This window comes from Pseudonaja textilis, chromosome 1, assembly GCF_049901715.1.
Source record: "Pseudonaja textilis isolate UNSWEBS1 chromosome 1, rPseTex1.2, whole genome shotgun sequence".
Lineage (NCBI taxonomy): Eukaryota > Metazoa > Chordata > Lepidosauria > Squamata > Elapidae > Pseudonaja > Pseudonaja textilis.
The window spans coordinates 47903239-47921549 of NC_141990.1; the positions used below are offsets into that span (position 1 = coordinate 47903239).

The window sequence follows — 18311 nt, forward strand, 5'->3', positions numbered from 1 at the left end:
GCATTTCCAAAATAAGAATGGTTTCAGGCACATCTTTTGCACTAGATCCAGTGTCAGTTTCTTCCAGTTTAAGGATGTATAAATCGGTAGCTATCCCTTCAGAGAATTAAACACTTTTAGCTCACATCCTTTTCCCCTAAGCCAATTCAAAACTATCTATGGAGACATGTTTTTCCTTCTGTAACGATATTTGGATGAATTGCTATTTGCACAGTACAAACCTTAGATGTGCCTTGTTAAATTTGAATCCAGCTGTGGACAATAAAAGCTTATGCCCAATAAGTTAGTAAGGCTGCAGTCTTCCTCGATGTTAGGAGAACCAGGCACTATTGATTGTATCATTATTATTTTATTAAATCTACATGCTGCCCAATTCCTAACAACTCTGGGTGGCATATGCAACAACTCTGAAAAAAGGAAAGAACCATACACTTTCAACTCCTGTCTCCTTTTTTTATTACCCTTGATTTATATATAAATGAAATGGTTTGGGTTTCTTAGAGATTGTTTCCTTCTGCTTCTTTTTAAATAGTACTCATTAGTTTTTATGGTGAAGGTAAAAATGAATGATGCAATAAGACATATTGTTTATTGCTATTGCAGAACCTGGCACTGATTTGGGCTGGGCTGGGCTGGGCTGATTGGCCCAAAGTCATTTAGTTCCCTACCACATCTTGAGTCTCCCTGCTAATGGTCCAACCTTTTTACCACTCTAATGCAGGCTGAGGAATTTTGGAAGTTGAAGTCCACACAACTTAAAGTTACTAAGCTTGAGAAATACTGCTCTATATCATATAAAAAGTCCCTTTTTATGACCCTCTGATTCCTTAATTCAGGAAACAGGGTGACTGGATGGAGCTAGTGTTTACTGGCCATATGTCCTTCCTGACATCATGTGGAATTCACAGGAGATATTTTTTCTTTACACCCTATCATCAGGAAAAACAGGGGAAAAATCTTAAATTTCACATTTCATGTTGCATATATCTTTGACCAAAGATAGCTGGTTTCACTCACAAACCTCTCTGCTCTGCTCCTAGCCACCACTCAAGCAAATAATAATTTCCCTAGGACTTGTATAAAAACAGAATACTTTGCTCTAAACTCCCGATGGGAAGCATTTGGCTTAAGGGTTCATTTGCCACTTTTATTATTCTCACCTTGCCTTTACTCTTAATCAGCCGCAAAAAGATCACACTTCCTCTAACGGGAAGAAGATAAATCCTCCATTGATAGAATAGGCATCAAATCAGCATCTCCAAAAAGCCGGGTGTGGAAAGGTAATTGGAGTCTGCATGAAGCTGTTCAAAATCAGTTCATTGATTTCAGCTATTTGGAGCACAAGACTTTGCGCGGATAGAGTGTTGCTATGGGCCTGCACTTTGAAAAACAAGGTGGCCTCAGGAAGTGTCTGACAACTTGTTTAGTATTAAAGTATCAGCACTCTAGTTGCCTCTTACTTTGAACTGTTTTAAAGAGTAACAGAAAGGACCTCTGTTTGCATAGGTTCCAAAGCAGTTTTTCTAAACAATATGGGAAACATGCCTAGCCTTGTTTTTGATGCATTTGAGACAATCTTGACTCCTGGTGTTGACTCCTGTCTTCTGTTTTTTTAGCAAGATTTTAGGATGTGGTTTGCCACTGCTGAGTCAGAAAGATTATCGAACATAGTCTTTTCTATGACGTGCTTCTATAACAAAAAAACCTGTAACATTTAATTAATTCACTAATTAAGTTACCTGTTTGTGTTTCTTAAAAGGAACAAGAAAATATAGAAATATGTCTAGCAGTAATTATTGTAAAGCAGGTTACTGAGGATATAAAACAAAAACTTAAAGCATTAAAGTCAAGATAAATGGATGTAATTTAAGAATAATTTAATCTTAAAATATAATTTTGATTTCCTTTCAGAAAGAACTGAAGCCAAGAACACCCTAAAAGTGAGAGAGACATTTTCAAAACTACCCATTAAATCTTGACAAGTCTGTAGATCCAGCTGTCATCACTTTGATTACATGAAATGCCCTATTTGTGTAGGTGGAAACAGATAAAAAATTAGCATTGATCTATGGTTGTCAATAATGTTCAATGTGGGTAGGCTCCGTGCACAAATATTTAAACTGCACAAAGCTACACAAATTTGTCTTTGAATCTGTTATGGGAAAACTATTGATCAGGTAGGATCCAGTCATTTTTACAATTATCACTTTGGAGTTTTGTTCTTACTGCTTATCATATGCCTCACTGTTATATTTCTGGAGCAAAAAAACCCCAAAACTTTAGCTCCTTTGAGAGAGAGCTAATTTATCAAGAATCATAGTTTCTAAAATTTGAGATTATTATTTAATAGAAATACAAATGTAAAATTTGCAGAGGGCAGCAACTATTAATAGCACAAGATTTCTACTTATGTAACCAAAGAAATTGAATGCTTCTTTGAAGATGGAATATCATTGACAACATATTCATCCAAACGTATTATTTTTATCCCTATGCAAGTGTAAAAAAGGATCAATATATTAATCGATGAAACAGATAACAGCTTTTTCCCCAATCCAGGTAGTAGTTCTAACTTTGTTCCTTTTGTCGTACAACTAAATGGTTCCTTAACAATGTGAAGCTACTGATCAAAATAATTAAAATCTAATTCAACCAAGACATTTGAAATATTTTAACAGCAACCATTTCCCCCTATTTGCATTTAGCAGCACAGAGAACAGGCCCCTTATGCATTCTTGAGAACATAAGGAGGGGAAGCATATGTAGTTTATTGGAAATGAATGAAGGACATACAGGGGCACCCCTTAATAGCTGCACTTGGCATCAGTTAAAACAAACTAGGCTAGTATTTGATCACACCCTAAAAGTAGACATTACTTAATGTGACTGTGAATTGTATTTTCTTTCCCTGACATCCCTTGACAGCTAGGGATTTGCAGCAGTCCCAACAAGAATGCGAACTGCCTGCTTTGACTTGAAAACAAAGCCCCATAAAAGAACAGCATTTTACAAGTTAGCACTTGGCATTCAGTTGGTTTTTCAGGGAGCAGGGGGCTTTTAAATGATCAATTCCTTCATCCCAGTTTTGCAGGCTAAACATGACAGAATCCTTTTCCTCAATGCCAGTGTTGGTCTGCTTCTCCAGACTATTAGAATTATGTTTTGCTTTTCTTTGAAATTCTGTATATGCACAATTCCATATGAAAACCATTTCCTCCAAAGACATCTTTTACACATTGCTTTTAAAAATGCCCCATCAACACACTTCAATCAGGAAAAAGCAGTGGGATTTTGCCCTTACTAATTCACATTAACCATGCACTTCAAAACATGGATGTCTCATCTTGAGACATCACAAAAACAAAACAAGACATCTCTAGAGACAGAGAGAATATGGAGAGAATACAGTGAAACCGTTTGTATTTCAAAAGGAATTTACTTAAGAATACTTCTGAGCTTGAAAGTACTAAGGTCATAGAAGCCAATTTTCTTGGCAAGGCTCACAATATTGAGACTTTGCCATTAACACCTTTTAAATAGACATATCAGGGCCATCAAATTCCACTAAAACCTCTCCTTTCCTATCCTAGGAAAGACACAATTGCAAGGCGCTGAAAACACTCTGAAGCAGCAAAGCGGCTTTCCTTGTCGGTGAAGTGTGTAACTGTTCTCCTGTGAAATAAAGCTCAATGCTATTGTGTTTTGCTTTTCACCCCTCTAAAGATATCTTAGTTGATTTGTGAAGTTTTGCTAATCAGCTAATTAGTTTTTCATGTATTCATTTGGTAGCAAAACAACATGGCAAAACAAAGGACAGGAACATTTAAGTTCAGATGTTGCAATAGAAACAAGCATTTCTTCCAATACGCAGAAGAAGGAGCCACTGTATTTATTTATTTTGTTGTAGATTGAGCAATGAGAGGCTAGACCAGGGCATGGATGCAACAAGACTTTATTAAAGTAATAAAGGACTGAACGTGTTAGCCCTGCCTGGAGCAGGCTCACAGCGAACAGCGGCTGACCGAACCCCGCAGCTGGCTTTTATAGCCGGCTGTCGAGGGAAGCCAGCCAATGAGGGGCAGCAAACGCCCCCGCAGCATGAACGGACCTGGGTGGGAACCTTGGCAAGTTCCAGGGACATAACATATTTATTAGCGGTATAGGTTACATTTCCTTTCTAAACTTAAGGAATTGTATGCAGTAATGCTTCCTCCATCTCCCCCCCCCTCTATCAACCCTGCGAGGTTGTCTAGGAGAGAATTATTGGCTTAAAATTACCCACTGAAGTTTTAATAGGGAGGGTGGACTCGAACATGGATTTTCTCTGTCCTGCAACCACTACATAAATTTGGTTCTCATTAGGATGAGTAAAACTAATTTGGCATATCTGCTGTCTTTTTTACTAATGTGTCCTCTTCTATAAAGTTTGTCCAGTTTAAAATAACAGATGACTCTGCATCCCTTAAATTCATGATTAACTCTTATTGGAGGACAATTCTATTCATGTCTGGTTAAAATAATTCTATTTAATGAGAAGTAACAATATATAATTTACATGAGGACTGTCAAACTCCCGGCCTGTAGGCTGGATGAATCACACGCTGCCCATGCCCAGTTTAGTGAAAGGAAGTAAAGTCCTAATACGTCACATGATGCTGCTGTGATGACGTGAGTTTGACACCCCCTGATTTACATCATGCACTCTATGATACAAAAGATTGATAATACCTTCTGATCACATTTAGGATTTAAGTTATAAATTATAACTTCCTATAGGTAAATTCCAGGTGGATTATTTATGCTGGAGAATAATCTTTTCTTCTGCTTGATTTTTTAAAATTTACTTTGTATTAACAGTGCTCTTGTTTTGACTTTTCTCTGAATGTTTAGAAAAGGAACAATTTTATTTGCCTACCACTGTGCAGACAAAGATAATGGAAAATAAAAAGAGCCAGTTTGGGGTAAGTGGGCTGCTGCCAGTTTGGACCGGTTCTAGTGAACCGGTAGTTCTGACCATCAGCTGGCCCTGCCCACCTGCCCCTGCTATATCCTGTCCTATATTTCCATCTTTCTCAACTCAGCTGATTCGCGTGGCACAGCAGATTTTGTGCCTCAGTTGTTCTACTTACTGGAGCTTCCCTAGAAGGTAAGCTGTTGAGGTTCAAACTGATGTTTTTTGAATGCAAAGCGCACGCTCACAGAACTGGTTGTTAAACTGGTTGCAGCCCACCACTGGGTTAAAATGCTAGCTGAGAAACCTGGAGACTGTGAGTTCTAGTTCCATTTTAGGCATGAAAGCCAGCTGGGTGAATTTTGACCAGTCTCTTTCTCTTAGCTCAACCAACCTCACAGGGTTGTTGTTGTAGAGAAAATAATATGAGGAAAGAATATTGTGTATGTTCCCTGCCTTGAGTTATTCATAAAAAAATAAGAATGGTGGGATTAAAAAAAATGAAATGGAAACTAAGCATCTCTTCTGGAAATATTATATTCTAAATGAATCTTCCTTTGGTATCTTCTAGATTAACTATGATTTACAAAATGTTACATATTGGGTACAATCCATAGTAAACTTTGAAATAGACAGTTAGAATCTTTCCTTTCCTTTCCTTTCCTTTCCTTTCCTTTCCTTTCCTTTCCTTTCCTGTCCTGTCCTGTCATTTCCTTTCCTTCTTTCCTCTCCCTTCCCCTCCCCTCCCCTAGATTATTATGAATGGGACTTCTCTAAAGCTATTAAGATCCTACAGATGATCCAATGTAGAATTATAAACAAGGAAAAGTGGAGGCAAAAATTGGAATACACATGGTGACCTTTTCTATCTAGACCTTTGTTCTATTGCTTCTATGTAAATGTGCATAAGAATACTTTTGTTTTTGTTTTTCTAAAAATTAATTTAGTAACATGGTAAACAACAATAACTATGGATTGGAACTGATCCAAAGATTGAGAGAGATCATGAACATTATGGAGTTTTTCAAGATGCTCCAATTCCATACTTGTTCTTTTGTATGCGAGGTTGCCTACCATTATGTTTATGTAGTTCTGACAGTGTTCTTAATGACACACTAACAGATTGTAAAACACGCTGCTGGCATTTACTTGTTTTTTTATATTTTTAAAACAATGTCCTTCATGTAACAGTAGTTAAGCGCGGCAGAAGGACATCATTAGAGCCATGGTTAAACTGTAATTTACACCATTAGGAAGGCAGGAGCAATTTTTATTGCCTGGCAATTTTCTTGCTGAAATATTTGGACCATATGGCTCAATTTGTGTAATAACCTTAATTTCAGCACCCTTCAGGTCTGCATTCATCTCCTACGGAATGGTAAAATGCGGTTTAGCAGAAAAGGCAACTGTCTATACTTAGAGAGTTGAGATTAATAACATGTCACGTCCTGTTTTTGGTGAAGGAATTCAAACAGCCGCCAGATGGTATCTCTGCAAATAACTGTCAGGGGTCTTGATCTAATCAATACAACGTATTAATACATCTCCCTTCACTCTCCCTCAAGGGGCTAGTGCTCAACATCTGGAAAGATTGGGGGGATCGCCAAGTAGAAGGCTGAGTCTTTTCAGAATCAAACTGAGCCCAATTAATTTTTCATGTATACTTGATAACTATTTCATAATGAGATATGTGTCTTGACAGATTTAGGGCTGGCAGTATGGGCTGCACGGGTTTCCTATCCCCATTCAGTCCACTTACAGAAACCAACCCATTAATCAAGCTATCTGGCATAAAACTGAAATCTCAGCTCAGCAAGAGATCAATAACTATCCTTACACACACACTCACAGAGAGAAAAGGAGGAGGAGGGAGTGAAGGAAAAACACACTTGTGGGCAAAGTTATCAGCCATGACTTTAGTAATTGTTGTAGCAAAAAATAAACCTCGCAAGCTGTAATTACTGAATAGGAACAATATACAGGAAAATTCATTACGTGGTTCCTGTCAAAAACCACATTTTAGGCTTTTAAATATATAATGTAATGTGACTTTTTAGAAACACAAGGCACCTGGCTGATGTTCAGTGAGATTATTTTAATTGCCATGACTAACTTTTATACAATCCAGCTGATTTAGACAGCTATTTTCAAACAGCTGTGACAATTGCCAAATAGAAGATGATGCCCATAACAAATAGCTAGACAGGAAGAGATCCACGCAAGGTTTGAGTTTTTTGTGTGAGGGGTATTGCTCCCACAGCCTAAAAACAGAGGAAAAGGAGGTTGCTATGTACAACAAGACCACTGAAACAATAATAACAATATAAATAGTGGAAATGGTCAATAAGGGTATGATTTTCCAATCCGAATGATTCTGATCCAGGATTCACACTCCATGTCTTACTGTGCCAAACTGGTATTTATCCAAATGCATCTAGGAAGAGATAGATTTAAAACACCACGAGATGTACAGAAGATTATAATAAAGATGTTTCCACCATTTTATCTAGAGGGCAATTGCTGCAACAGGGCAATCTCAACCAGGGACAGTGACAGTGATTCATCATCTTGTGCTTACATGCTTAGGCTTACTGCAAAGAGCTTCACATGAGGCTGCCTCTGAAAATGACTTGAAAGTTGCATTGGTTCAGGATGCAGTAATCCCAGGGAAAGGATATATTCAGTATCATTAGAGTTACAACTTGAATTGCTGCGTTAGTTACTGATCTACATTAGTTATTGCCTGCTTACTTTGTAAGGCTGTAAAAACCTTAAAAATATTTTTACATTATTGTTATTTTTTAAATGTAAGAACACTATTCCAATGAATATTGACAGTGGATCTGGGCTGCCTTTGCAATATTTTGTGAATTATGCTTCTATTTTTGGGGTTGGTTGTTTACTGTTGCTAGTTTTACTTTTCCTTTGCTGATGTTGTAAACAGAACTGAATCTTTTGAGATAGGATGATGGACAAATGTTTGAATAAATAGATGAAATGGCAACCTGCTCCCTAAGACCTTGGAATAAAGTATTTTAAATAAAATATAAATATTGTAAGTAAAAGCACGCTTTACAATAAAAGAAAACCAAGGATGGAATGTAATAATACCAATATCTCTATTAACTTATTCATCATGAGAAGGCTGTTTTAAAATGGAATTCTGCTTTTTGGTAAAAATAGGTATAGCAGAGCAATCTTGAGGCAGTGCCATCCAAAACTTGGTAACAACCTTCTTCTGGTCCCTGCAAAATATTCTTCAGAGGACATCATTCTGGTCATCAAACTGGTTTATATTGAGGTAGATCAGGGGTGTCAAACTTGTGGCATCATGTTGTTGTCATGTGACGTATCATGATGCTGTCATGATCAGATAGCTGCAGGCAGAGTATATTGCAATAGTCATATCAGCAGTTGCATTGCTTGTTAACTGACTTTGAAATGTTTAATGTGTTACAGCAGAGAATTCATTTTTATGTAAATAATAAATGAGGAATTATTGTCCAGACCACAAATTTAGAAATAGTGGCAGCAGTTACACAAGGAATAAGTGTGCAAATGTACTTTTGGCCACTACATCAACCTGGAAACCCAGAAATAATTTGGATTCAAGGAACACTCATGATCTGCAAGGTATCTTTAATATAGCTCTGCCAAACTATTAAAGTTATCAGATTCAGTAACAATATAATCTTATATATTGAAGTATTTCTGTTGAAAGATGTAATGTAACAACAGTAAATAGTAAGAATTCTTTTTGATAACTTTGTATCTTAAAATTGAATTCAAATAATATTCATAATCTGAGGAGGATATGTAGGAAGGGGGCATTTCATATGATTGAGAAAATAAATGTCTCTCTATATAAGAATTTGGTCTCTACTGTTAGTCAAGTTAAAATACTTAAACAGAAATTTTATTTAAACATTGCAGTATCGTTGTAATATTTTTCTAGGCTCGAGGAGTTCACAGTTCTTTGGCCCAATCCAGTCGGGGAACACTGGAGAAGTTATCACCTATCAAGGTAATTACTTTCAAGTTGAAATAATTACTCCATCAATGTTAATGGTCTTTCAACTTCAATAAAGCACTCACCTGCCGATAATCACTGCTAACCTCTTGCTCTCTTGCAATTCCCTCTCTATTTAGCTAGTTATATTGCAGCCATTACAGTGGTCACTTGTCCTGAACAGCTGCTGAATTTCACTTTGCTTGGCTGTGAACCATAAAAATATTAGTCATCTGTGTATGATTTCCTCATAACCCAGAAGCCCTTGCAGAGCGAAGGATACAATATTCTAACTTGAAGAGGGCATGTCTGGGGGCAGCCATCTTGTTTCTGGTGGTAGCTATTTTGTCTGATAACAGCACAGCAATTCAATTAACATCTGTCCCCTTACTGTCACTTGTAGCTTTTGGTGTTTGCTAAGTGACACATGGCCTAAATTACTGCTATACAGTTCTGAAGCAGATTATTTAATGTGTTTTCAAAAACATTTCCATAACTTTGTTGTAAAAATAGGCTATTGTACAATATGCACAATCCAGTTTCCTATTTTTAGTATCTCATTGATGATAACACACACACACACACACACACACACACACACACCATCATTTAAATTGCCATATGGATTTTATAAGATTATAAAGAAGATGATAACAAATTTATTATATTGCATCTGTGCTTTCTCTATACATTTACTGAAAAGTAAGCATCATTGAATACAAGAGGGTTTACTTTAAATAAATATGCCCAAGGTCACACTGTTCAGTTTACAGTCCAAACTATCTACTTAATGGTTGCAGAAAGAGCATTTCATTATATGTGATGATTGTGCAAGAGAGATATGGAGGGATTTGTATGAACTAATGAACTAAAAGAAATGAGTGAAATTATATTGCATAAAGCAAGGGAAGAAAAGAGGGCCAACTCACACCAATTCAACAAATAGAGAAAAGAGGGGGAATCTCTCTGCAAGGCACTTCTTGGTGCAAATAGCAATAGCACTTCGTCATATATACCACTTCACAGTGTTTTCCTCTCTAAGTGGTTTACAGAGTCAGCATACTGCCCTCAACAATCTGAGTTTTCATTTTACTGACCTTAGAAGGGTGGAAGGCTGAATCAACCTTGAGCCTGGTGAGATTCAAACTACCAAATTTCAGGCAGCTGGCAGAAGTAGCCTGCAGTACTACTTTCTAACTACTGTGCTCTTTCTTTTAAATCTTGCAAATGACAGTGAATTGGAACTGTACATAGATGAATTTATCCACAGACAATTTATTGTCATAGAAACTTTATTCAATTCTTCTGAGAGAGGATCAGTTATATCAATTATATGAATATGCCAGAAAACTGCCCCCCCCCCAAAAAAAGAGTTTTTGGTTCACTAAGGAGAAGACTGGTTGAATAACATGTTCTGTAGGCTGCATCCCTAATTACAGCATCTCTTTTACACAGTGATATTTATACAAAACTATATTCCACTGATGGTGAACCTATGCCACGTGTGCCAGAAGTGTTACACAGAGCCATCTCTCCAGGCATGTCAGCCATCGCCCATTGCTCTTCTGGGTTCCAGTGCACACATGCACGTTGGCCAGCTGGTCTTTGCATGTGCGGGAGTGCCAGAAACTGGAAGACAGCTCCCCGAAGCGCCTGTGCACACTGGCCAGCTGGTCTTTGTGTGCGCATGTATGTTAGAAACTGGAAGACCAGGTGGCTGGCATGCATGTGTGTGCTGGGAAGCTAAGCTTCCAGTTTCTAGTGCTCCTGCAGGCATGTCAGGGATCTTCTGGTTTCTTGTGCGCGTGCACACTCCGATTTCAGCACTCAGTGCCGAAAAGCTTAGCCACCACTGCCTGCATAGAATTCACAGCAGATATTTTTTACTTTGTGCCCTAGGAAAGAAACATCTGCCACTACCTAGGATTGAATTCTTAATCTTCTAAGTGGGAGGTGAGCATCTTTACCACTGCTGTTCTATAATAATTTTAATGCTAATTAATAATTAACTAAATAAAAGTGATATTAATGTTCCTATTTTGCATAACATGTGCATAATATGTAATTTTCTGCTTTATATCATATCAGAAACTTGATTGAGCTGGGCAGCTATAGAAATTGAATACATCAATATACCTGAAAGCAAAACATAAGAATTGAGCATAATCCATTTTCCCTATAACCAAAGGTTTCCATAATACAGATTCTATCATTAGGCCCCAAATTTGGTGCTACAACAGGAACAAAATTTAATTTATTAAATGAAGAATGGGGAGAAAGAAAGAAACTACTCCTCATGGCTTGTTCTATACATTTAAGTCTTGCAAATCATCTTAAGAACATTTATTAGTAATATATCTACTTTTTTTCATTTCAGGTTTTTTTTATTTTTTTTATTTTCTATTTGCTCTATGCTTGGAATCTGTAGATTTGCTTTATAAATTTATGCCTGTGTGCTCTTCATCCCATTTAAAAATGATAAAGCATTAATCAGCATTTTCTCTAATATTTTCCCCATAATCCTCAAATTGTTCTGAATCTCAGACAAAATTCCTCTTCTCTCAATTCCAGATGTACCAGATTATATAGAGCTCTTTTCAGCTTTCTGTTATAATTCTATCTTACTCTCCAAAATTTCCACTCTGTCATTAATTTGTTTTACATCTCCAAACATTTCTTTCACAAGGCTTTCCATCTATTTAACTTCTTTCATCTACAAGATTGGCAAAATTAAGAAATGTTCCAAGGAAAGTTGTGGAGCACTTTGTCAGGAAGAAGACAATGGATCACATTTAGTGCAGCATTTTAATATATCACTGAAGATTGATAATACAGATGTAATTGTGCTTAAAGAAATTCCAATTAAAATATTGATTTTCTTAGACACACAGAAAGCCTTTGACAATTTGAACTGTGTTTTCTTATTCAAAGTTTTGGAAATTATGAATTTTGGAGATAACTTTGTAAAATGGGTAAGATTGATCACAGAAAGCACAAATAATTGTTAAGGAAGATTTAACAAAGCCTTATCAAATACAAAAGGGAACAAAAGAGAGATACCTACAATCTCCTCTCTTGTTTATTTTAATCCCTGAAATATTGGATAAAGATATAATGCTAGATAAGAGGATTGTGTGTGCAAAGATTAAAAAAGAAACTTATAAGTTAAGGGCTTTTGCAGATGACTTGGTGTTGGTTTTGGAAAATCCTTAAAGGGCATTTTGGGAATTCTTTAATGAGAAAACTAAAAGAATTCTGCACATTAGCATGTTTTAAGATTAACATACAGAAGGTGTAGATGTAGACAAAAACCATGTTAAAATATGGAATAAAATTTAAAAATATGTTAAGATAGGAGAAACTACAACTATCATTGCTATTGAGTATTTATGTAATAAAAATGAATGTCTTAATAAAGGAGAATATTTGTAGCTCAGGGTTGACATGAGGGGTGGTCTCTGAGCTTGCTTGTTCCTTGCAGATGTTTCATTACATGAACTAGGTATTATCATCAGTGCTAGTAAGGAGAGATAGGCAAGCCACAAGGATATATAAACTGACAGCAAACAGCAGTCCTTATTAGCACTGATAATGTTATCTTGGGTAATGAAACATTTGCAAGAAAACAAGCAAGCTCAGAGAGCACCAACCCCTAATGAAAGTCTTGCCTGGAATGATGTTTTTGTTTTAGACAATACCTGTTTTGACAATTGATGCATTTCTTAAACAGTAGCAAAAGGATATATCTAACTTAATCTATCAAGGGAAAAAAATCTCAAGATAAGATATTAAAAATGCAAAGGAAAGGAACTTTATTAGCCATTTGTCAAAAGAAATATAAAATAAAATCAAGAGAACAATTGGTGGCAAAAGGATATAGCTGCCAATGGTTTATTTATTTACATCAATCAGAAAGATTTACAGAGAAAAGAGCTTATGGCAAGACTGATTTTAAAACAGAATTGCTAAAATGTATAAACTTTTATTAAAATTTGAATCAGGAGAATAAGTGAAAGAAAGTATGATAAGGTGGACTAAAATTTTGTTATAATATACAATGGAACAATGTATTATGGAATAATACCGGAATTCACATTGTTATAACCTTAAACACAACTTTTAGAAAAAAGTGTAGTGCTGGTATACGATACCAGGAACTTCATAACTTCATAAGTGGATTACTGCATTCCTGTCAAACAGGCATCAAATAGTAAAATTAGGGAGCGCTATATCAAACCCTGCTCCAGTTAACAGCGGTGTCTCCCAAGGCAGTGTTCTAGGACCCACACTTTTTATACTCTGTATAAATGACCTTGAAATTATAAGCAACTGTGTCCTCTTTGCAGATGATGTAAAAGTATTCAACACCACCAATAGTGCTACTGTTCTTCAAAGTGACCTTGATTATGTGTCTGAATGGTCAAACATTTGGCAACTCTAAATCTTGACCAACAAATGCTCTGTCCTACACATTGGTAAAAAAAATCAGTACACCAAATACAAACTAGGTGGATATGACCTTGTTGATGACCCTCACTCTGTCAAGGACCTAGGAGTACTCATATCTAATGATCTAAGCGCCAGAGCTCACTGTAACAGCATTGCCAAAAAGGCATTAAGAGTTGTAAATCTAATCTTACAAAGCTTCTCCTTTAGAAATATTGAATTGTTAAACTAGGGCATACAACTTTTGCTAGACCAATACTCGAATACAGCTCATCTGTCTGGAATCCGCACTGTATATCAGACATTAATACAACTGAGCGAGTCCAGAAGTATTTCACGAGAAGAGTACTACACTCCTCCACTCACAACAGAATATATCACCAGACCTGAAATTTTGGGCTTGGACAATCTTGAACTACACCACCTACGGTTGGACTTAAGCATAGTACACAAAATTATCTGTTACAATGTTCTACCAGTCAATGACTACTTCAGCTTCAACTTCAACCATATAAGAGCACACAACAGATACAAACTCAATGTTAACTGCTCCAAACTTGATTTCAGAAAGTACAACTTCAGTCAATGCCTGGAATGCACTACCTGAGTCTGTAGGTACATCCTCAAACCCCACTCCTTTAACCTCAAACTATCCACTATTGACCTCACCTCATTCCTAAGAGGTCTGTAAGGGGCATGCATAAGTGCACCATCGTGCCTCCCATCCCTGTCCTAATGTCACCATTTAATCGTACCTATTTTCTGTATTCTTACTCATGTTTATACTTATACCTATTATCTTGTAAGCAATTGACAAATCAAATACATAAATAAAATAAAATAAAATAAAATAAAATAAAATAAAATAAAATGTTGGAAGTGTGAACAAGAAGGACCATTATAACATGCTTGGTGGACGTGAAAAACAACCCCTAAAATCTTTTGATTCAAGTCCATGTACTGATTGAAAGGATTTTAAATATTAATGTACAATTGAGACCAGACGTTTTCTCTTGGGACTGATGAACAAATAGTTGGAAAAAAGTCATGGAACTTGGTTTTGTTTGTTTTTGTATACAAGATACAACTTATGCAAGTATAACTTTATATTTTTTCTTTTTTCTATTTTTCTCTAACCTTTTTCTTTTCTTGCACATTTTTCTTTTTCTTTATCCTTTCTTATTGTCTATTAGTTTGTGTTAACTTGTTTAAAAGTTTTAATAAAAGTTATATAAAAATATTTGGACAAATATCTGATAATTAAACTGGAAGTAAATTATTTTTAATTGAATATACTTAAATTGAATAATTATTCTTATAATATTATAAATTACTATTAGTAGCAGTGGATGATCTTGACATGCTTAATATTTGTGATATATATTTTTGTGTGTGCATGTGCAAAATGCATTTTCAGAGATTTAATGCACTGTTTAGGAAATTTATTTGAAAACTTTTTAATTTTTTTCATATAGAAAACTTCAAATATAAAAATGGGCAAATTAATTTTTTTCAAATCAAACTTGCAACATAACTTTCTTTGATCAATGAATGGTAAGTTCTGTCTACTGCCTACTCTTGTGAGCTATATTGGAATTGTTTAGAGAATTTTTAAATTTCAGAATATAGAATGGTATACTGAATATCAATAAAGCATTAGTAAATTTAATATCGATCAATCAGTTGTAAATTTAGTATACGATGTTAAGGAAAGATTATTTGAAATTTGTCACCATAAAAAGATATTGTAGTGGTCAGTAGCTAGTCTGTAACACTAAAGGTTTGTCAGCAGTTTATAGAACAATAATATAACTACAAAATATGATTTTATTTAGGCTTTTATAGAATTGAACAAACACGCAACATTGTTCAAATATGTTTCAAGTAATTAGTGCTTAATTCAAATTGATTTCAAGTAAAATGAAGGTAAGGATGGAATTTTTGAAAGATTACAAAACAAGATATAATCATCAATATAGGAAACATTTTGGTACTTATGGATTTACTTTTGGCAAGAACCTCAGGCAATGAATAAAATGAGTGGAATGGAATTATACACATGGAAAGGTCTATAATTTTCTGTTCTTGGGAAAGGTTGGTGTGGAGGGGTATTCTTTGTTTTTTTTTAAACTGTTCTAACCTATTTTACAGTTTAAATCACTTTTTAAATGTAATTAATTCTTCAAAAATCCTGAAAATGGCATAGCTTGAAGTTCACCAGAAGAACTTTAGAGGCTTCTCAAGTTGCAAAAATATTCAGGTATCATAGGTTACCCATCAATTCTCATAACATATGGAAGAAAATGCTGCTATGGACATAATTAAGTACCAGGAGCAATATCACATTAGCATTAAACTCACTTAAAAGAAAGTTACAGCTATTTTAGAGATGCATTCTTGGACAAAATATCCAAAACTCAGCTTTGTTCAGGTATTTTCCCACGTCATTATAGTTGTGCTTTTAATGTTGTAGCAACGTTTCAGCAGAATCTCATCTGCCATCATCAGGCTTCTGTATTGTGTTCATCTGTGTGTCAGACTTTCATAGCCGTTTCAGTTTTAAATTTGGGGCTAGCCTACTGCTGTGTTAGAATGTTTTTTTCTTCATCCTGATTGGTTGGGAGTCTTGGTCTGTGTTTATTGGTCTTGGAATTTGCTGTGTTCTGCTTGATTGGTGTTTCTGATTTCTAACTTATTTCTTTCAAACCCATTTCAAAGTGCAATGAAGATACATTCTTACAAAGTTAGCATTTGGGATGAAAAATTAATAAAAGGAAAAATAAATGCTAAATAATAGAGTACATCTATCAGAAGGAGTGTTTACATATGGCAAATTATATGAGGAGATGATTAAACCTAGAACATATCACAAACATTTTCTCAAACTCTTTTTTTAAAAAAAGAGAAAACATGTACATACTTCAGTAGTCCTCTAACACATTCCTTTAAAAAACTAAGCAACTAAGAAAAAAATGTAAAAACTTAAATGCATTGAGAACTGTATTAATTAAAATAGTTAACACATATACTATTGTGCTCTGAAAATACTGTTTCTTTTTATACAATTCTGTAGTATTAAAACTGGAGTCAGCTATATTAAGCACTTCTACTTCCACTAGTCAAAATCCTTACTCAAGAATCTTCTCTCTGTTGTTTTATATCCTGCTGCCCATCAATATTCTGTTCTTTTCTGTTCTCACCAATGCGGCACATAAAATGTAAGAACTGCCACAAAATTATTGTCACAGACTCCACTTCTGAGGTAATAATATCTATTCAGCTTCAGATTACTGCGTTTATTAAGCTTTGCAACTTACAGTATATGAGTATCATGTAAAAGCTCTTTATTTCTGTAGTAGTTGATTTATTTCTGATTCTGAAGAGTTATGAAGCAAATCTCCCTAATTACCAAACATAAATCACTGGTGTCAAGCTAATGTTAATTTTACTATCATGCTTAAACCAGCATGCACTGTAATGTGCATAGATAAAATTATATTTCGAGGGTTGAAAAATATCTGATTTTGGTAGGATTCTCTTCATTCTAGACATTCAAAGCTTAAGGCACAAATAAGAATTATGTTTAGTGGAATTTACCTCTGAGTAAACATGCTTCTCCCTGGGATGGCCCATTGGTAATGACAATGTTTAATTAAGTTTCTTTTGGGTGCCTTATCACTTTTGCTCAATGAAGAAATATATGGGAAAATCACTTATCACAAAATCAGCCAAGGTTAACCTCTACTATCTATTTACAAAATGCTTCTGAGATCCTCACAGATCACATAGGAATTCTTATAAAACACAAATGGAGAGTTAATATAGGAAATTAGCAGCATATCTATTTGTCAATAAAAAAGGAATAACTGGGAAGGTAGGCAATTTATTTATTTATTTGATTTATATTGCCGCCTATTCGCCCATGGCAACTTGAGGTGGCTTACACAATGTAAAATCATATTTAAAACAAAAAATAAAAATAATAAAAACTAACAAAAAGAATCAAATAAATTAGTAAAGTACAATAGAACAAAATTTGGGAAAACAAAAAAACAAAACAAAACAAAAACCAACTCCCACCCCCCCGCCCCGATGACAGCAGATCACAATAGCCATTTAATGGGTTCCATCCCTCTCTGGGTTCCCCAGGCCCACTGGAAAAACCAAATTTTCAATATCCTGGGAAAGGGCTGGGTGGATAATGGCTGAATGGTGAGCAGCCATATTGATTTGCCATCTGGAAAATGGGTGATTTGGGACAGAACATACCATCATAACCACAGTTCTTTTTAAAACAGGCAAGTCCACTTCTTTAAGTTATTTTACCAGGTATGTCAATTGTCTCAGGAAGATTGTCCATCCATGCGATAGTCATTATCACATATACTACACATATTCCAGTTAAAGGGACATACTTGAACAATCCCAAGCAATTGACTAGATAGGGAGGTTAAAAATATCCCTGGAGAAAGCAATGGTAAACCATGCATGTATTATTGCCAATATAACTCTATGTATACAGTCACTGGCAATCAAGTTCTCAAGGATATTCTTTCTTTCTTTTTTCTTTTTTCTGGTCAAATCTTTCTTCTCAAAATGGAGAAGTTAGATGTGAAAGGCAATAAGGATAGGGTAATTGCATACTTTGCACTGGAACATTTCAAAAGCTGTAGTCCAAAACATTTGGTGCATAACAAATTGGGAAATGTATGCTAGTACTCAAGCAATAGAGACTGATGCTTATGAAAAGCATCAAATTACCAGGAGAAACAAAATCTTTACTGAATTATTCTTTCATCTGTTTTGCAGGAGGAACATCTCTTTTAAATTGATGCCTACATCAGCTTGAGATAAAGGAAGCTTGCTTTTGACACAGGAGTTATATTTTCCCTCTCAGATATACAT

General features: G+C 35.4%; 1 protein-coding gene across 1 annotated transcript in view; it reads right to left on the reverse strand.

The window, feature by feature from the left end:
• The window catches only part of USH2A (usherin), a 485796-nt gene that overhangs the window by 40172 nt on the left and 427313 nt on the right, over positions 1-18311 (reverse strand). The gene's annotated exons all lie outside the window — the stretch shown is intronic.